Source organism: Cyprinodon tularosa, unplaced genomic scaffold (assembly GCF_016077235.1).
Source record: "Cyprinodon tularosa strain WSP-4 unplaced genomic scaffold, ASM1607723v1 ctg259, whole genome shotgun sequence".
NCBI classification, from domain to species: domain Eukaryota; kingdom Metazoa; phylum Chordata; class Actinopteri; order Cyprinodontiformes; family Cyprinodontidae; genus Cyprinodon; species Cyprinodon tularosa.
Genome location: NW_024038958.1, coordinates 855,756 through 877,231, shown reverse-complemented (window position 1 = coordinate 877,231; position 21,476 = coordinate 855,756). Strand labels below are relative to the sequence as shown.

The 21,476-nt window shown below is 39.7% G+C and overlaps 1 protein-coding gene across 1 annotated transcript in view; it reads right to left on the bottom strand.

Moving 5' to 3' along the window:
* LOC119785787 (probable voltage-dependent R-type calcium channel subunit alpha-1E) overlaps positions 1-21,476 on the bottom strand; it is a 163,782-nt gene that overhangs the window by 104,665 nt on the left and 37,641 nt on the right. The gene's annotated exons all lie outside the window — the stretch shown is intronic.

Sequence of the window (21,476 nt, the reverse complement as noted above, 5' to 3'; positions counted from 1 at the left end):
AAGACACTCAACGCTTTCAGATTGTATTTGTACATTCTTTTTTTTATCATTATTTCCTTGGCATTAAAATCCTTATTATTGTCATACTTTAAACCAACAATCTGCCTCTGTAGTTGCTCTCGTTCAGAGTCATCTTCAACCATTACAATTATATGCCATGTAACATTGGTCTGTTACATTAAATCTAAATAAAATACACTAATTTGTTGTAACAATGTATGAAAAAATTGTGTTTTGCAAAGTACTTCAGATTTGACTGAAAGATTATTATAGAAAATATATGAAAGGTAAAGATTCAACCGTCATCTTGGGTTTGAAAATTCAACTAAGGAGAGAAGGGCTACCGAGGTTAGCGGCTGTAATGAGCGCAGGTTGACATCCCCTGTTCTGGTAATAGAGCCTACTGCTGCCACAGGACTGAGATATCAGATTCAGAAATAGAACGTCTGGCTGGAGATACCTGACAGGCTTGTGCCTGAAACCTGATTATTACTGTCCTCATATGTTCTAGCAAAGTTTGCTCTTTTCACTTGTGTAATCAACATGTGCTTACTTACATTTCCCTCACATTTAGTAGTTAGTATACTTTCTCATGTGTTGAATTCACAAGGCTCAGCAAATTTCATATTACTGCAGTTACTATTTTTAATCATTTTAAATAACTTCTCTCAAAAATGTCCATAAAATATTTCAAAATATTATCAATCACAATGGTGTCTATCCAAATCAGATTGTATTTATATTGGTTATGACTGCTTTGTATTATACATTTTGAAAATCTAGACATTGCCATATTAAAACTACAAGTAAACTATTAGAGAATTTTTAGTTGTGCCTCTCTTTATCTGAATTTGCTAAACATTTTAGTCTTTTTTGTTTAAGATTTATCTATATAAACATATATTACAATATTAAACTGTAGACAGTGCAAAATAAGATTGTAGATTTAGGACACAGAGAAGTGGAAGATTGAGAATATACAGTTAAAGCAAAGGCAAATAAAACATATTATTTGCAACTTGTTTGAAATCAGAAAAAGACAGACAGCAAAAGGTGAGGAATCTGAGTGTGTCTGAGCTCAATGTGCCAACACATTTTCATCCGAGCAAAGAATGCTGCTGATGACAGCTATGGGAGGGCCTTCAATTGTGCAGGAACAAATGAGAAGATCTAAAAACACTAAGGCAGGATCACAGCATCAAAATCCTTTGAGATTTTCAAGATTGTTTCTTCAGTGGTCATCTTTTTACTTTGTTCCCTTAAAATTATGACATTATCAGAGAGCTTGAAGTCCACTCACTTTTAATGGACTTAAAAAGATTGATCCTGCCGACCATCATATTAAAGCTTTATTTCTCAATACATATATACAATTCAGAAATTTTAAGCTTGAAATATGTCTGGCATTTAGTTAAATTTCTAGAAAATATATAGCAACAGTAACAACTTTTAATTGTCCACTTCTCACAGGGTCACTACTAGTGAGGAGATCCTGATGTACTTTTGCTTTAGTATCATTCTAACTTACTTCGATTGGGGGCTTTGTGTGGCTCAGTGGGCGAACAGTGACAGTTTTTACTGAGGCTGTCATGTCTCCATGCGGCTGTCCCTAATTTGACTCCCAAGTTATTTATTCCATATTTTCTCCTTCGACACCCCCATATCCTGTCTAGTAGCGACTGTCATTAAAGACCAATAGTGTCATGAAATCTTGCACCAACTTTATACTTAGGGTTGTGTGATAAAAGGAAAACATAAAATTCATCATCCCTGTAAGTAAGCTTGGGCATCCAGTTACTGTCAGAGATCCTCCTCTTCAAAACAAAGTTTTAAATCAAGTTTTTTTTTTTTATGTCAAATCAAAGGTTAACGAAAATGGCTCCTAAGATCCTTTAAAAAAATAACAGACTCCAGTGTCCTGTGTCCAGTGGGCTGACCCTTTGATTCCAGTTTATTCAATGTTACAGTTTTACAAGACTAGAGAGGATGAATCATACCGCTTACAGTCAAAGTTCTTGTATCCTGCAGTAAACTATTGCACCAGCAAGATTGATATGTGTAGAACTGAGTTCAGTTCTAAGTTATCAATCTGGGATGGCTGCCTTTCAGTCTGTCCTTGAAAAGGAGGGACATTTAACACAATACTTCGAGCTGATTGGGTGATGTGCCAGCTAGTACCTGCCTTCCATAATACACTTCAGCCAATCATAACTGCAAATCGCGACGTTTCTTAAGCTGATAAATCAAACCAAATCCCATCAGAAGAAAAGCACAGACATCTTTCACATCTAATAAAGTGAAATTGTCGAGTCATTGCAGTATCGACAGGTGAGTCTTCCAAAATCAATTCAAAAATTGACCGTATCACAACAATAAATTTCACATTTTCTTATTAGGACATTAAGTAACAGACAGACATAAATAACCCATCATTGTGAGGGTAAAGGAAACCTGTAAAAGTTTTTTTTGACAGATTAATGCAGAAAACCTAACTGGATCAAAATATAACTTGCCCCACAGAGCTAATTATTCTGTAGATATTATACTGTTTGTCTTTCTATTCATTTCCTGAAATAAGGCGGGGCAAGGTAAAGCAAGTTTATTTATATAGGACATTTTCAGCATGAGTGATACCGTTTGGATAGTCACCGATCAATTTAAGGACAAGACAAAGACACACAGTCATGTGTGCACATATCCACAAGCCCTTGATGACGACAGAAATTTTAGAGAAACCAGTTGGCTCTTGGACTGTGGAACAAAACCAGAGTAACGAACCCACACATGCACAAAGAAAATGTGCAAACTGCATCCATAGCACATTCAGTCTGGGATCCAAACCCAGGAGCTTCCTGTCAACTATGCTAACAACGTCACTAATTAAACCCCTGCATCCTTCATTGCACATTAAGTTAAGCTAAGTGCCTGTGTACACATAGAGCACTCCTTCAGAACTTTGGCCGTATTTAGAAGTCCTTAAATACAGACAAGAGTGCAAACCTCTGCCTGAGTCGCAAAACTTGCAGCCCCTAAAAGGTGTTATTCTATGATAACCCTCTATTTGGTTTTATCAGCCTTATCACATTCTCATGAGATGATGCTGCCATCACCATGTTTCCCACTAGAGATGTTATATTCAGTAAATTTATTTCAGTTTTCCTTCGCTGAGAGCACAATGCATATTGCTCAATAAGTTATTTGTTTAAGGAAACATCTTTCTCCTGTTTTCAGTGTCTACTAAATGGCTCATACAATACTACAAACTAAACCTCTTAAAGTTTATTTTTCAGTGCCACATAAAATGACACATTTGTTGACTGCCCTACTGATGCTCCTATTGTCAAGAAGATATCTGAATAATTTAAGTTTCTCAGAAATCCCTTTGCCTGATATTTAACACACTATGGATGATTGAAATTGGGTTTTAGGTATTGTGAATCTCAATGAAAACAATAGCATACCAGTGGCACAGTTGGTAGCACTGTTGCCTTGCAGTAAGAAGGTTCTAGAAATTGCATGCTTTAAAAAATCCAAATAAAATAGGTCCAAGAGTATGACTTTAATTTAACACACTGTAGAGAAGCTCCTGGGTGAATAAACACATACCCGCTATAATGAGTTCATAGTTCTGCACTAAACGTCTTCCATGCAATCTGACACAATCTGACCTGAACATTCAAACAAATCTTTAAAGTCCTCTGAGTCTTTTACCATCTAGCTCATTGATTCTAAACCCTGTCACATGTCCTAAAACCAAAATAAACATAGAAAGTTGCCTAAAAATAGCTGGATAGCTGGGTCAGTGTGTTTATGTCCAGGTGCACATTTCAACATCACATAGATAAGTTTGGGGCAAACAGAGAGACAGAGAGAGGACAGAGACAGACCAATTGATGTCGGTGGATGAAGGGGCCAGGGGATTGGACTATATTTAGCTTAATTGAGATGTTAATGGTAGATACATGAGAAGAGCTGTGTGTGAGTGTCTAGCTGTGTGGTATCAATGCTCTTTACATGCATAACCAATTGAATTTCTGGGCTTTACACCGGTAAAGGGTTTTTGATCACACAAACATGAATAATTCCAATAAGGTTTTCTAAAATCAAAACTCATCTGTCTGTAACAATACATGCAAAGTAAGAAATATCTACTAACATTTGCCTTAATCAGGCCCAAAAGGAATAAATAAGATGCAACATATTTTACATGGATCACAATTTTTGCTCTGTGTCTGTTTTATCCTCCCTCTGTCGTCTTTCTCTGTAAGTCTCTCTTCCCCTCTTTATGCAACCCAGAATTCTGTCTTCAACTGTTGTCTTTCCCTTACTTGTTTCCTAGCAACTGAACTGACATGCCCCCTATTCGCAGCCCGGCAAAATCTGTGGTTGTAACTCTGGATTTTATAGCACAGCCTATATAAATCATGCTTCCCCACAGGGGGCTGAGTTATGATCATTGTCTGCAGACAAACGACTCCATTTGTGGGCATGCTGCTGACCTGCTTTCCGTCAGATTAAAAGTTAGAAGTTTTCAAAGCAACAGTTGGGCAGCGAACAATGTTTGTCTTCTGTTGAAAAATGAGGGGCGCTGCTGTGTGGGGATGACACTGATAGTGAACCAAATCAGTCCAGGAGGTCTCTGTCACATTCTGAAGCCAAATATAGTTGACATGAAAACACTGCAATGCAGTCATTGGCACTGACGCTGCCCAAAACATCCCTGCAAAATTCACATTCCTCACCAGCGTGGCTGGAGGAGTCCCTGAAATATTTTAAAAGATGAAAATATGGTAAAACAGGGTACAATATTCAATTAAAATCTCAACTTATGGCTTAAGTTTTTGTTTTCATCATATATTTTTCAAAACTGCTTGTTTTCAGCATCATCGTCAATGTCGACATGTTATCAAAAAGAGGGTTACATGTTGTTGATCCAAGCAACCGACCATGCTACAATTTAGACTTCTAAAAGTCCCTTTAGATGTATTATATGTTAACCAATAAAAGTGTAAATTTTAATATTGAGGTTTGTTACAATTTAATTTAGGAAAAACTGTTCTGTCAATCGAATGAATAAAGTCTTTAAGAGGAAATAAATTCTACAGCTGTTTATAGTCTTATCTTGTTTGATGAAAGATTTTTGCTAAAAATTCAGGTCATTAGTTCATCAAATATAATCTTTCTTACCAATAAGTTAGTATGTCAATGCTTAACTCTATCCTAGATTGTGCAACTTTGGGTTAGGAATGAAGTGAATAAGGAGCAGCTCTTCAGAGAAGTTGAAATATGGTTTTAGAAGGCAGTAACTACCATCTGCTGGCAGGGAAAAGATACTGCACCATCTAATGGGATAATATTTTGATCAGTTTTACAGTCATGGAAACAATTATTAAACCCCTTGATTTTTTCTGTCATGCTCACTGCAGTTTTCAGATGCTTTTGAGAAATAAATTGAAGAAGAAAGGGTGCTGTAATTGTTTCCATGACTATATATGGTATCTAGTATATTAGCTGTCGGTCTTTAATGTGTTGTAATATTTGGGCAAATCAGTTTTTCAGTAGGCATTATAAAGTGTAATTTAGAAACACTGCTTCAATTTATTAAGGGGGAAAAAACTTTTTAAACGAACCTGGCCCAAATGGAATATGTAAATGTATGTTCTTGTTATATAACAACTACATTATCCAAGATTTTTTAAAATGTCCAATTCAATGACACTATCCCCACCTATTGCATCACCCAAAGAAGATAAAAACCTTCAATGGTACCTGTGTGGCAACATGGAATAAGGAAACAAAGTCACTACCATCAATTAGTCTTAAAAGGGTTAGGAAGCCATTTTCTAAGGATTTCGGATTTGAAAAGCCATGCAGAGCAATTCTACGGAAAGAAACTGTTTATGTGGCAGGTCATTTAGGGTAATAGCTTATACCATTTGGGTGCAGGATGTGTGGGATATCTTGGAGCTTTACAAGTCCAGGATGAAGGGAATGTCATCCCTCATGATCCTCTTCACGTACATAGTACATCATTGCAGTTTGGCCCTGTCAGGTTATGATGCTGAGGCAAACCATGCAGTGATAAACATACAGAGGACAGACTGAATGATAGTAGCTATTTAAAGAATGGCCTTCCTCTATTAAATTGTATGATTATTAAGATCTGTCAAAGAATTTTTTTTTTAAACAATTCTGCAAGGCGAAGCTGGACAAAATTCTTTTGAAGAGATTTTAAAGGGCGTTATGTTATCACAAACACTGGATGACAGATATAGGGTTAGGGTTGTGGAAGTAAGGTGGTATTGAGAGGAACTGTTTGAGTCGTTGGATCCAGTTTTTCTGTGCTATCCAAAATTTCAGCTTTATCCAAAGCATAAAGAATCTCAACCAAATTATTAAAAGAACTGTTCCCTTTGTTTATTGTTCAATTCTAGGTATGGTTAATCTATCCCTGCTACAAGTACAAAGATTGTGCTGCATGCTTTTTTAGGGAGTGAAAGTTTAAAACTTTACTTAAGGAAGCTTCTATTGACCAAAATGACTTAATAATTATAGAACTGTATCTAGTCTTCCTTTCTTATCTAAAATTCCTGAGAAAATAGTTGATAATTGAATGTGTGAGCACTTACACTGTATGTCCTGTCCCAGCCAGGCTTTAGATCTCATTAAAGCACTGAAACAGCAATGATTAAAGTTACTAATGATATTTTGGCATAAGAAAATGAATTATGTGCTTCACCTATTAGATCTTTGTGCCTGATCTGATGCAGTCAATCACAATAGTCTTTTAAAGGAGCAATAAGAAATGGATCTACAGTAAAAAGAATCAAAATCCCTCTCATCAATCATCAATCTCAAAGTAACATCCCCTATATTTTCTCCTTTTAGGTATATTGGCATCAAAATCGGAACATTTTCTGCATAGTGTTGGTTGCTTGACGTTTCAGCTCCCTGTTGTTGATGATTCAGCCAAGATCGCTTCTCCTCATCATCAAATAGGAAGACCATCTCTCTGCTTACTGGTTTTACGCCAGCCATGCCTCATTATTCACAATGATAGGGCACAGAACACAATAGTAGCCATTCAAAATTTCCCCACTTTCCTTTATGGATCCTTGGCTGGTCCCCTACAATTCCTTTGGCATCAGCGCCAACATACATGGGTGCTCCAGATCCGCTAGAATGGCTTAAATATTTTGTAGAGATTAAGATAATAGCACTGCGCTGGTTAAAATTGTGTCTTTTTTTTTTTTTTACAAAATCTATTTTAATCATGTTAATGATAAATGTTCTTCAAACGCTTGGTCATTTTAGGACACTCACAGGGTTCAGCGCTTTAGCCAGGTCTCTTTACATACAAGCTTACAATTGATAGCATTTTTAGATGGCATGGGCTAGATTTAAACTGTTACGCTAAGGATACTCTGCTGTATTTGCCATCAAACCTGATGAAGCTAACCAGTTAGATAGATGACAGAAATTTGTTGATGAAATAAAAACCTGGATGATTTTGAACTTTCTGATTTTAGGTTTATTAAATAAGAAGTTGTTGTTATTGTTGGAAAATGACTTTTTTAATTTATATTATGAGGGACTGCAACATGATTCTTGATTCAATGCAATCGATTCTCAACAATCGATTGTATCCATCCATTAAGATAGAATGCTGCAGTCTGATGACTTGATGCAATCTACTGCATTTCCTTTGATTTAACACTTAAGAACCAAATATCTTTTAATGCTTTATTAAATTGATGGCATAAAGAGAAGAAATGTGTTGGGAATAACTGCTATACATATATAGTAGACCAGGTTTATATCTTAGGAATTAACAATTCCATTCTTGGTGCTGTCCGTCTATTCTATTCTACATAACTCAGACTTCATGATTAGCATCTCATACAGTATTGCATTTTTAAACCCTGCACACACCCTCCATCCCCCAAAAAAACTCATTATTCAAACCACAGACTAATTAGTAATTCAGTCCAAGGACACTAACTGTCTTTATGTTGGTAATAGAACCATCACTCTGATTTAATCATCTTCAGCAATGAAAGAGTTTTCTGAAGTCTTTCATTACAAAATTGATTTTTAGTTAAAAAAAACTAAAAATCGGAGAGTCACGTGACGCTCTTGGCGAGTATGGCTGCTTGAGAGTGAACTGTGCTTTCCCCCGTGTATATTCTTTGCCCCAAACACAACGGAGAGTCTTGAAATCTGCGCTATAATATCTTGGATAATATTTCTTCGCCGCTGCCATGCCAAACGTCACCAGAAACTCGGCTAAACCTGCCCTTGGGGCAGGTGCGAACAAGGCGTCTGAAACAGCTAGTGCTAACCAGGCTAGCCAGAAGGCAGCGCCACTGCGCGACGACATTGAGGAGACTGAGGCGGCGGCAGCGAAGCACATCCCCGGTGAGGTGGCTAAGGAGTTAGCCAAGCTCTCAGCTCTTATAGTGGAGAAGTCTGACGGCCAAGATAAGAAACTGGAGGAAATACGGATTAGCACAAGGGCTACGGAGAGTAAGATAGCTGACATAGCTGATCGGATTGGTGAGGTGGAGAACCGGCTGTGCTTTTTGGAAGATGAGCATGAGAGGCGAAAGGCTAACCCGGCAGCCACAGCTGATGAAGTTGCCGTACTTCAGCAGAAGTTAGACGACATTGAAAACCGAGAACGAAGGAATAACCTGCGCTTTGTAGGATTCCCTGAGGGCTGTGAGGATAAGGACGCTGTGCATTTTTTGGAAGAAACCATACCAAAGATTTTCAACCTGGATTTCCCAAAGGGACTGGAAATTGAGAGGGCACACAGAATTGGAGCTCCGCCAAGGAGGTACGACGGTGACCAGCCTCCGCGAGCGAGAGCGCTTATTGCTAGATTTCTGAGAGTTCAAGACCGTAATCGCATCGCTGAGGCTGCACGCAAACTGGGTGACGTTTCCTGGGAAGAGCATCGTGTTATGGTTTTTGCGGATTACTCCAAGCTTTTGAGTGACAAGCGTGCGAAGTTCAACGAATGCAAAAAACTTCTACACAACAAACAGATGCGCTTCTCCCTGGTCTACCCTGCAGTACTCGTCGTTAAAACCCCTCAAGGACCCCGCCGCTTTGATGACCACAAAAAAGCCCGGACTTTTATTAGCTCTCTGGATTAAAATGCGCTCTTTTGCTTTTTCTTCTGGACATGTTCGTGCGATCTGGATCATACCTACAACGCATATGGACACTGGGAAGATACTGGCTGTCACAGACCTTGTACAACGGACAAGCATGGACCTTTTATTTTGTGTTTTTCTTCATCTTCCCACGAATGACTTTGAGAGTATATTGCGGATCTGGTACTTGGCGGTGGCAAGGTGAGCACGGCTCTGATGCGCTTTATGTAGTACTTGGTCTGAATTTTTTGAGTTTACATTACTTGTACTTTTTCATTTGCATTGTTGGTTTGACCTGAAACAACATACTGATGGTGGCGACTCTCGGTAGACTCTTTGTTGTTGTTTTATCTTATACTGGGCTCAGGGATTTTTTGTCTTCTCCTTTTATATACACTATATTGCCAAAAGTATTTGCTCACCTGCCTTGACTCACATATGAGCTTAAGTGACATCCCGTTCCTAATCCATAGGGTTCAATATGACGTCGGTCCACCCTTTGCAGCTAGAACAGCTTCAACTCTTCTGGGAAGGCTGTCCACAAGGTTTAGGAGTGTGTTTATGGGAATTTTTGACCATTCTTCCAGAAGCGCATTTGTGAGGTCGCACACTGATGTTGGACGAGAAGGCCTGGCTCTCAGTCTCCGCTCTAATTCATCCCAAAGGTGTTCTATCGGGTTGAGGTCAGGACTCTGTGCAGGCCAGTCAAGTTCATCCACACCAGACTCTGTCATCCATGTCTTTATGACCTTGCTTTGTGCAGTGGTGCACAGTCATGTTGGAAGAGGAAGGGGCCAGCTCCAAACTGTTCCCACAAAGTTGGGAGCATGGAATTGTCCAAAATGTCTTGGTATGCTGAAGCATTCAGAGTTCCTTTCACTGGAACTAAGGGGCCAAGCCCAGCTCCTGAAAAACAACCCCACACCATAATCCCCCCTCCACCAAACTTTACACTTGGCACAATGCAGTCAGACAAGTACCGTTCTCCTGGCAACCGCCAAACCCAGACCCGTCCATCAGATTGCCAGATGGAGAAGCGCGATTCGTCACTCCAGAGAACGCGTCTCCACTGCTCTAGAGTCCAGTGGCGGCGTGCTTTACACCACCGCATCCGACGCTTTGCATTGCACTTGGTGATGTATGGCTTGGATGCAGCTGCTCGACCATGGAAACCCATTCCATGAAGCTCTCTGCGCACTGTTCTTGAGCTAATCTGAAGGCCACATGAAGTTTGGAGGTCTGTAGTGATTGACTCTGCAGAAAGTTGGCGACCTCTTCGCACTATGCGCTTCAGCATCCGCTGACCCCGCTCCGTCAGTTTACGTGGCCTACCACTTCGTGGCTGAGTTGCTGTCGTTCCCAAACACTTCCATTTTCTTATAATACAGCTGACAGTTGACTGTGGAATATTTAGGAGCGAGGAAATTTCCCGACTGGATTTGTTGCACAGGTGGCATCCTATCACAGTTCCACGCTGGAATTCACTGAGCTCCTGAGAGCGACCCATTCTTTCACAAATGTTTGTAAAAAAAGTCTGCATGCCTAGGTGCTTGAATTTATACACCTGTGGCCATGGAAGTGATTGGAACACCTGATTCCAATAATTTGGATGGGTGAGCAAATACTTTTGGCAATATAGTGTATGTATGGGGATGTATATGGATGAGTGTATGTGTGTGTGGGATACACATATATATTTACTCACCTGGCCCAGAGTTCGGGGAGCAGGGGGCTTAAGGGCGGCACAAGTTAAGTGTATGATCACGGACCTTGGTGAGGGGGGGATTAGTGTCCTTTTTTTTGGATGCTATTTGGGTTTTGTTTTGACAAGTTTGTCATACCTGTTCATATTGCTGTTTTGTTCTTTTGATGCCAAAAACATTATCCCGCTTCGTAGGTTACTGCGCACTCTTTTTTATATGTATCTTGTGCATTACCAATTAGTAATAACAACTTGAGTTTCATGAGCTGGAACGTCAAGGGCCTTAACAATGTTGTTAAGAAAAGGAAAGTATTGTCTTTTATAAAATCCAAAAAATGCGATATTGTCTTTGTCCAAGAGACACATCTTTTGCCTCAGGACTCTCGGAGGTTGTCTGCAGGTTGGGTGGGCTTTGTGGGTGCAGCCAGTGGCAGTGGCAGGAGCAGAGGGGTGGCAACACTGATTAGTAAACACGTACAGTTTAAATGTCTCAAACAGAGCAAAGATGACGCTGGGAGGATGTTGCTGATGCTGTGTGAAATTCAAGGGAATACCATAATCCTGGCCAATGTCTATGCTCCGAATATTGATGATCCAGCATTTTTTGGACAACTTGAGAAAAAAATAATTGATATGGGAGACTACCCAGTTATTATGGGGGGTGACTTTAATGAGGTTATGGACCCACTACTAGACCGAAGCTCTAAACTGGTACGGGTTTCTAGGGCCCACACTGCTCTTAGGGGGATGTCTGAGGCATGTGCTCTAATAGATGTTTGGCGGTTGCAAAATCCTTCTGGGAGGGACTATACCTTTTTCTCTTCTCCCCACCACTCCTTCTCGAGAATAGATTTTTTTCTGGTGTCTCAATCACTGATGTCGGCTGTTACATCCAGTACTATTGGCAATATAATTCTCTCAGACCACAGCCCTGTCTACCTCCATATGTTTGCTTTCAATACTACCACCAGGACCCCTAGATGGAGACTGAACTCCAGCCTTCTATTAGATGAAACATTCAAAGAGTCTCTTAGGTCTCAAATTAACCTGTATATAGAGACCAATGTGCCCAGTGCCCCTTCAGCTGGAGTGGCTTGGGAGGCACTGAAGGCCTTTTTAAGAGGACACATTATTCAATATGCATCATTTAAGAAGAGAGAGAGCCTTGCCAAGCTCCAGGACCTCGAAAAACAGATTGCGATCACCGAATCTAGTTTTAAAAGAAACTCCTCTCTTTCAAACTTGAACAAATTGACCAAATTGAAATATGAATTTAATGCAATACTGTCACAAAAAGCAGAATTTTCTTTATTTCGTGTGAGACAGAAGTATTTTGAAGAGGGGGATAAGGCAGGCAGGCTCCTGGCAAGATATATCAAGCAGAGGGAGGCCCTGACCACTATTTCAGCCATTAAAGATGATAATGGACATCTCCTTTTTGAGCCCACAAGAATTAATACAGTATTCAGCAACTTCTACATGGACCTGTACAGCCCGGAGTCAAATGCTTCAGAGAATGACATAAGAAATTTTATGCTACCTTTAGATCTTCCCAAAGTCACAGCCGATCAGCTTGAGTATCTGGATTCACCCATTACTATTGAGGAGTTAGTTGGGGTTATTAAACATCTTCCCTCAAGTAAGGCTCCAGGTTTAGACGGCTTTACAGCCGAGTTCTATAAATCATATCCTGAGGAATTGGCACCTTTACTCCTAAACACCTATAATGAAGCCTATCAAATGGGCAGGCTCCAACCTTCTCTGTCAGAGGCCATTATTACGCTTATTTTGAAAAAAGATAAGGATGCTTCTGATTGTAAAAGCTACCGTCCCATAAGTTTGACCTCTTATGACAGTAAAATTTTATCCAAAGTTCTGGCTAATCGATTAAATCGAGTTATAACCTCGCTCATTCATGCGGATCAGGTTGGATTTATACACTCACGCTCCTCAACAGATAACGTTAGGCGACTGATTGACATCATGTGGGCAGTTCAGGATAATCAGTCTCCTGTGGCTGCTATCTCATTGGATGCCGAAAAGGCATTCGACAGAGTTGAATGGCGATATTTATTCATAACTCTGGAATGCTTTGGCTTCAGCAAAAGCTTTATTGACTGGATTAGGCTCATATACGCCCACCCCAAGGCTTCGGTACTTACAAATGGTATTATAGGACCCTCATTTGAACTAGGTCGTGGCACTAGGCAGGGGGATCCTCTTTCCCCCCTTCTCTTCGCCCTTGCCCTTGAACCATTGGCAGTTGCTATACGCAGAGAGCTTACAATTCCAGGTGTAAGCGTAGGGGGTGATTGTCATAAACTTATGCTGTACGCCGACGACATTCTTCTCTTCGTATCCGACCCAGAGCATTCCTTTAACTCTCTGTTCACAATAATTAACGCTTTTTCAGATATATCTGGCTATAAAGTAAACTGGACCAAGTCGGAGGCCCTGCCTCTGACTTCCTACTGCCCTAAGACCCTTTTTCCAACTGGCATGTTCTCTTGGCCTCAGAAAGGCATAAAGTACCTTGGTATTGTCTTCCCACCGCGATTGTCAGACTTAATAAAAATAAATTTCGAACCGCTATTAAGTGGGATGAGAGCTGATGTTGACCGCTGGAGTCAGCTTTATCTCTCTATGTGGGGGAAGGTAAACATTATAAAAATGGTCTGCACACCTAAGCTTAACTATTTGTTACAAGCTCTACCTGTCCATGTTCCTTTGAACTATTTTAAACAATTTGATCAACTCTGTAATTCATTTATTTGGAGCAATAAGAAACCTAGACTTAACTTGAAAAAGTTACAGAGACCAGTGGATAAAGGTGGACTTGGGGTGCCTAATTTACTCCATTATCACTATGCTTTTTCTCTTAGGCATCTGGCACATTGGTTTCTACCCCCTGAGAAAGCACCCCCCTGGTTCCACCTTGAGAGCATGGCTTGCTTACCCTTTACACCGCTCTATACTCTATCAACTAATCTTGGCCCTCTTAACCAGTCACACCCTATTCTGTCTCACTTGAAAGCAGTATGGAAGAAAATGTCAAAATTTTTTAGATTTGACCCCCACCTCAACCGGTCTGCTGGTATTTGGCATAACCCCAAACTCTGCATAGCAAAGTCACCATTTTTTTGGAAGACCTGGTATCAGAAAGGTATAAAAGTGTTGGGTGATTTATACGACAACAATGTATTGAAATCTTTTGAAAAACTCGCACAAGACTTTAATCTACCCCGGCAGGATTTTTGGAAATATTTGCAATTACGACATTTGATGGTAAATACATTTGGCTCACCCACGGAGCCCCCCTTGTGCTGTGATACTCTGGAGCACATTAAAAATGTTTTTGGACGCGGACACGAGGCCTCAGTCTATTATAAAATGTTATTGTCATCCTCAGATCTCAATATGCTGTCCCTTAAAAGAGCCTGGGAAACTGATTTGAATCTTTGTTTTACAGAGGAGGAGTGGAATAAAATTCTTGGGAATATGACAAAGTTGTCACGAGAACTACGTTCTAGATTGGTCCAATTTAAAATCTTGAACCGCATATACTGGACACCTTCTAGATTGCATAAAGTGGGATTAGCAGACTCTGATGCCTGTTGGAAGTGCCAGCATGATAGTGGCACACTTTTGCACATGCTCTGGGGATATCCTAAAGTTCAGGTGTATTGGTCCTCTGTTCACACTGTTGTTGAGGGGGTAGTTGGTCAGGGCATTCCTTTTACTAGCAAGCTTTATGTACTGGGAGATCCTTCAGTTTTGAATTACTTGCCTTCCTCTCTTGCACAGTGGGCACAGACAGCCATCATGCTGGGGAGAAAACTTTTAGTGAGGGAGTGGAAGGCCCCATCAACACCTACTTTCACCCAGTGGCACACCGCACTTGGACAACTGGCAGCATTTGAAAGATTATCATACAGACTGTTAAATAGAGTAGATGATTATAATAACAAATGGGCCCCCTACTTTTCCTACACCGATCAATGACGTTTCTAGCTCAGATCAACCTTAATCACTAACGTCTGCTGTAACCTTGGATAAGTGCACTGTTGGCATCTTTTTTTTTTTTTTTTTTTCTAGTTTATTTTATTTTATGGTTTGTTTTGCTTTATATTGTTTGTTCTCAGTGCTCGTATACCCAATTGGTATAATGTGCAACATGGTATACTCTGTATGTTTTATTTTGTTAAAATCTAAATAAAGTTCAAGTCATAAAAAAAAAAAAAACTAAAAATCAATTTTTGGAAAATCAGGAATATGTCTTAGCTGAGAGGATAAGAGCTTTTCATAAGCTGTAGTCATTTGATGAATATTTCTATTAAAGCTTAAATGGCTAATAGTTTGGAGGTATTTCAAAATGAACATGATGTAGAAGCACAAAAAGGATAATTGGAATGCTATATACCGTAATCAAATCGGAAATCAGATATAATGTACCGTAAAAAAAAAATGAACCAAGTTTTAAAGAACACAATTTCTACATTATCTAGAAATCTAAAAAATTTGATTCTTTTACTGGTGTTCAAGTTGATTTATTTTTAAATCAAACCAAATAGATTTTTTTTCTTTTACAAATTCAGTTGGATAGAAATTTGAGTGATTGAAAATCGATCTCTGAACACACAAGCCATGATGAATCAATACTATAAAAAAAGAAAAAAGGCTGCTGAAATTAACTGGAGGGCTTTGCAAGAAGTGGTTACTTATAATCAGGAAAAAAACGTGTTAAACCATATTAAAATTGAATCAGAACTCCTAACTTCTAGGTAGTCACTTTTCTAATGAATTTAAGGGTGTGAGTCTGATTTTGCTTTGATTAGACTCACTATCTCAGCAGCTGCAAATTGAGTGGGCTTGATTTTTCACTCCACAGGACATTACATCCCCACATCATTACCTAATGACTTCTTAAGTGGCAGCTGCTCCCAGCTAGAAAACATACTATGTAGACAAGCCAGAACCAAGCTGCAGTGAATCATGTCATTTGTGGATGAAGAATCAACGACGGGAAACATGCAGTTTTAAATTAATTAACACAAGAAGAATCAAATAAGGTTTAGCTTAAGATGGCTTATATCAAAATAACAAATCAAAAATTTATATGTGAGATTTTTTTCACTTCCTGTATGAGTTTTTGTTGCTGTTTGCTTTTGGGTTCTGGTGTGTTAAGAAAACTATACCAAATCTTTAAAACTAAAAGATGAAAAAATAATGTTACCCTGGACAAAATTAATTTGTCACTTCAGCTTTCTTGTGAATCTGACTTTTTTCTACATATTTACTTATATAGAACAACTTATTCCCTCAGAGGCATAAACACAATTTATTTGCCTTATGAATGGATTTATGAGTGAGCAGTACTCAGCAGCTCCACTAGAGTTCGCAGTCATTACATTGTAAGCTCAAGTACTGGTACTCTGGGATATTGATGAGGTTTCAGTTTGCTTAGCCAGCATCCTTCCTCCCATTTGTCAAATAAGCTTCCTCCTAGGGTAACATAAGTCATGCAAGTTGGGCTCTGCCGGTTTTCTGGAGTAAATTGGATGTGAAGAATCTCCCTCACATACACTTCAAGTGTGTTTCTGGCTTGTTTTACTCAACATTAGTCTCTAAAGTGTGGATATCAATGCTGAACAGATAATTACAAAGTCCATCCACTGAATTGTAATCGCAAAGCAAGCGCCAAAAAGGCAATTTAGAAATAGCTAAGGCTTCATGTAAAGCTCGATTTAGCTTGAAAGGATCAGTGTCTGAAAGAAATCCTGTTGCACAACAAAGTAAGCAAACAGCACTGAACTCTCAAAGCATAGCACGGATATCTTTGATATTTTAATCAAGAGCTTTGAATAAGTGATTGGGGGAAAAATTCAAAGTCTGCAGGAGGCAGGGTGTTCATTCATACATTCATCCTCTCCTGGTGTGTGAGGACTTTAATGTCGAGGGGAGGACACAGCAGCTTCACTGACAACATGTAAGCACACAGACCCACAGATATGACATACAGTAATGAGAAAACATTGTTTTGAACAAGTCATTTATCTTTAAAAAGAACTAAAAATACAAATGTCAGTTTTTAGGTAAAATATATTTCCTTAAGTGTTGGCAACAATAAAAAAACAAAAAAACTTTAGCTTTTATGTGCATTCAGAATTTTTTCTATTTTCCAAATTATCCAATGTTACAGCCAGAATAGCTTTCTTTAAATCATAATTCCTGCAAGTTGATGCTGTTGAAACAGGTTTTAGCTTCCTACCTTTAATAGTCAGGATACACAGAAAAATAAAAAATAAAACATTGAAACATAAAAGCTAATTTTTTGTTCTTAACTAGAAATATAACAGTCATGGTTTTTTTCTTCTGGCTCATTTTTGGTCAACAGTATTGTAAACCTCTGACCTGCTGATTTTTAATGTTGCATTATGTCCCGTCAAAAGTTACAAATGATCAAATGATATACGTGTTGTTTTTTTTGTTTTGTTTTCGGGATCAATGGAAATATTACTATCCGATCGATGTTTAAGTGACAGAGTGACATCTTTGGGAATCTACATTTAGAGGAAAAAAAAGCATAACCAAGGATATGGTAAGGAATATTACAGTAGATCTCCTTTACTCCCTGAGGGTCATGATCTTGGCGCTGATGACTGGCTGGATTACTCATTTTATTCACCTGCCTAACTCCGCCCAGTTTCTCATTACCACTCTTTTGATCCACATGCTCCTGCTTCTATTTAACAAGCCCTCGGCTCTAACCAGTCAGCCTGTGGTGAGATTTTCTCAAGCGTTACCTTAGTGCACAGGTGTCAAACTGGTTCCAGAAAGGAGCTTGGTTGGATAGAAAACCTGCAGCCACACGGCCCTTTCTGGAACCATTTTGACACCCCTGCCTTAGTGTTTCTGATTACCTGATCCTGACCTGTTGTGCCTCTCAACCAATAAAGGGCTGGTTATACTCCCTACAGCACTGTGTTGCAGTGAGCTTGACGCAGACATTTTTGATTTATGCTCAATTTTAAAGCATTGTCTGCGCTATACGCTTTGGGTCTAGATACGGCCGAGGCGGTGAGGAAGTGGCGGCAAGTTTGTCCGACAAAGGAGGGACATCAGGGCAAAAAAGAGCAGGTCCCAGTGTTCTCGCGCACCTCTTGGGGTCATTAAAACAAAACAAGCCGGCCTCCTGTCTGTGGCACTGTCTGCAGCCACCTAAAATTTGAGAGAGATGCAGCAGAGTGTCTGCGGAGGGGGCGGGGACGTCATTTCGTTCACTGTGACACCTACACAGACAACCTAGTTTCGAAGTATAAATCAGCCTTAAGCCTGCCTGTTACCGTCTGATCTGTTTGCCTGCCCTGTCTTGGAACCCCTGCTGGATTCTGTCTGTTAACTGAACTTGGAACTGCTTCCTGTCACCGACCTGCATTTCCCTTCCCTACCTCTTCAGAATTCTGATCTGGTTCTGAATCCTGAACACATCCTTGACACCGGCTTTAGCTTCGCCCTCTGGATTGTCCTGCCTTCCTTCGTCTACCTGGATCTGCTTGTTTTCCGTCCTCCAGGGCTACAGCATCTGGGACTCTATGAGCGGTGCCTGCCGCATCTTGCTGACAGCCAACCGGCTGGAATCAACTTCTTTCTCTGGTTACAGACTAAAACTACAGAGCCAGGTTAGTCACTCACACATTTGTAATCATCCTATGCCATATTGAAGCGTTCACTAACCTGTGTTTCCCTCCTGCAGAGGTTCCTGGCTGAGACGTTTTTGCTGTTACTGCAGATATGCCATTTTAAAATAAATGCTTTTAAATTATCTGACTGCCTGTCTGCCTTGAATACTGGATCCCAAGCAAGAATATAACCTAGTAATTCATTTTCTGCTAAAATCCCATAAAATGATTTGTCACCCTTTTTTAAAAATACATGAAATAAGTAATTCATTTAATAAAACTATACAGGGACCTTAAGGTGCCTTTCAGTCATGACTGTCAATTACTTATGAGATTATAAAAAAGTGATAGCCTTTCACAACTTTAGACAGTCAAAATATTATCTGCTCAAATTTTACAATCTGGGGACACAGCCTGAATACATGGTTAATGTTAAAGTTGAGTTGTTGTTAAAGCATTTTCCTGTCTAGATTGTTTACAGCTGTGGTGCTTCTTCTGACTTTATTCTTAACACATCACTGATACTACAATAGCAAGCTTTTTATCTCCCCGTAAAGTCTGTGTCCCTATTTACACATAGAATGCTGTAATCAGCAAATTGAAAAGGTGTTACATTTTTTTGTTACAAACCAGCTGATCACCATTAGGGTCCAGACAACACTAAATTTGACTGACTCCATTTATTTTTTGAATCTGTCATTTTCTCGTAAGACATGTTGTATTCTAAGAAAATAACAGAAAATCCTTCAGCAGAAACAACCTCCAGTTGCTCTGGAGGGACCCCAAGGTGACACCAGGCCAGCTCAGATAGTCCCTCTAACGTGTCCTGGGCCTTCCACAAGGCCTCCTCCCACCAGGACTGGAAGACCTCCCAAGGGAGGCGACTAGGAGGCATCCCGTACAGATGCCTGAGCCACCTCAGCTGGCTCCTTTCGACGTGTAGGAGCAACAACTCTACTCCGAGCTCATCCCGGGTAACTGAGCTCCTAACCCAATCTTGAAGAGTGCGCCCATTTACCCTGCAAAAGGAAAGTTATATCGGCCACTTGTATTAGCGATCTTAACCTTTTAGTCATTACCCAGATCTCATGACCATACTGTAGGTGAGGGTGGGAACGAAGATCGAGAGAGCCTGCCCCCAGATTCAGCTCCCTCTTCACCACAGCGCACTTTCAAGGATAGTCCCTCTCCATGGCTTCTCCAAACTCCTCCCATTTTTTATTTTATCTTTTTTGCTTCTGTAAACGCAGAACCTGCAGCACGTTTGGCCTGCCGGTATCTTTCAGCTAACTCTGGAGTCCTACTAGCTAACTAAGCCAGGTAGGCCTCCTTCTTCAGCTTTATAATAATCAATAATTAAACCTGTATAAAAATGGGTCCTATGGTAATAATTTCTTTCTTTGAATTTATAAGGGCATTAGTAAATGAAGATCAATAAATAAGTTGGATTTTATGTTTAATATCAGGATTGATGGCAGTACGGTGCTATGAAAAGGGCTGCACAATACTGTACATCGCTTGAGCCTTGCAATTGCAATGTACATGTACACTATCATCACACTGCAAATTAATGTGATTTTGTGTGATCTCATCCGTTTTCAAGCTCACTAATACACACAGAAATCTACCAATCAACATTGTTCTTATTCTGTTTGGCAGAGAACAAACTGAATAAAATGATATATGTTCTCAGGTCCCTAACACAATAAAAGCAAAGGGTAAAAGAAAAGTAAATCAAAGAGAAGCTCCATCCATGCATCCATTTCTATCTGTTTGACAAACCAGGAATGGCACTTTACCTGGCACCACTTTACTGTACATAAAATACTGTACATAAAAGTCACCTTAAATCTCTCCTTTACTTTTTAACCATTCGCTGTATATAGCTGGATTATTGATTGATTGATAAATTGATTGATTGACCTTATTGATCTCACAGTGGAGAAATGTACATGTTACATCATCTCAAATAGTCAAAGGAAAAAAGGAACGTACCAAAGTAAGTAAAATGTGCATGGGATATATACAGTATATACAGTGCATTCGGATATGACAGCTGTTTATATATATATAATATATATATATATATATATTATATATATATATATGAATATATATATGAATATATATGAATGCGATACCTTTCCTTTTTACAGACAGGATGTAGAATTCTTTCACTAAAGGAACTTCTAAGCTCCTCTACAGTCTGGTGCAGAGGGTAAAAGGTGTTGTTCATGATGGATGTAAACTTGGAGAGCAACATCCTCTAAGCCACTTCCTCCACTAAGTCCAGTGTGCAGCCTAGGACCTTTCTCACCAGTTTGTTCAGTTTCTTTCTGTCCCGCTCTGCGCTGCCAGGGGCCTAGAAGAGTGTTGATGCCACCACAGAGTCCTAGAAAGTTTTGAAGGAAAGGCCTGCTCACTCCAAAGGACCTCAGCCTCCTCAGGAGGTGGAGGCAGCACTGGTCCTTCTTATAAAGGGCATCGTTTTATGACTCCAGTCCAGTTTATTATTGACGTCAACACCCAGGGTTTTGAAACTCTGTATATACTTGATGCACATTTTCCTCCTTTGTGCACCTCCTGTTGTCGGGTCAGTCATAAGATCACAGATGAAGACAGCCATCCACTTTCCCGTCACTTTGAGCTTCTTCCATCACAGCAGAGATACAGACTTTCTTGTGCCAAGAAAAATGTGTACAGAAATTGTCTGGTGCCCTCTGCCATCAAGGAGCTGAACAAGTTGTAAATGTCACTCGGTCTGTTCTGCTTCCTTTCCCTTGATGAAGTGAATCTGCTACTGCTGCTGGGTCTGCAATGAACTCTTTTATAATTGTATTTTAATGTATTTTTACATTGCTGTGTGTGAGAAAACCAAAGGGAAATTTCTGCCACATTGTGTATGGTAGACAATACAGTTTTTACTATTTCTAT